Here is an 827-nt window from a genome sequence, read left to right on the forward strand (position 1 = left end):
CATATAGAACACCAAACAGACAGGACCAGAAAAGAAACTCTCCACGGCTCATCATAGTAAAAACACTACATGTACAAAACAAAGAGATAATTCTGAAAGCTGCAAAAGAGAAACAACAAGTCACATATAAAGGAAAACCCATTAGGATTACAGCTGACTTTTCAATGCAAGCTATGAAAGCCAGAAGAGCCTGGACCAAAGTATTCCCAGTGTTAAATGACCACAGATGCCAACCCAGATTACTATATCCAGCCAAAATGTCTATTATAGTTGAAGGGGAAAGAAAAATCTTCCATGACATAAATAGGCTGAAGGAATTCTTGTCCACAAAACCAGCCCTTCAGAGAGTTCTGGGAGCAATACAAAGAGCTGAAGGAAAGAATGACTATACCCAAGGGGTTGCAGAAAGAATTCCAACGAGGGTATACCAGTGTAAAAGTACAGCTATAGCAAGAATGTAAACAAAAAAAAATGACAGGATTCAATACTCATCTTTCATTAATAACTTTACACATTAACGGACTTAACTCCCCAGGGAAAAGACACAGACTATATGAATGGTTTAAGAAACAAAACCCATCTTTTTCTTGTCTGCAAGAAACTCATCTCACTTTCAAGGACAGACACTATCTCAAAGTGAAAGGATGGAAAAAAATATACCAAGCAAATGGCACTAAGAAAAAAGCAGGCGTAGCAATCCTAATATCTGACAAAATAGACTTTAAGCTGAAACTAACCAGAAAAGACAAAGAGGGCTATTTCATTTTGATCAAAGGAACAATCAATCAAGAAGATATTACAATCATGAACATATATTCACCAAACTC

This window comes from Nannospalax galili, unplaced genomic scaffold (assembly GCF_000622305.1).
Source record: "Nannospalax galili isolate Female #2095 unplaced genomic scaffold, S.galili_v1.0 scaffold828, whole genome shotgun sequence".
NCBI classification, from domain to species: Eukaryota; Metazoa; Chordata; class Mammalia; order Rodentia; family Spalacidae; genus Nannospalax; species Nannospalax galili.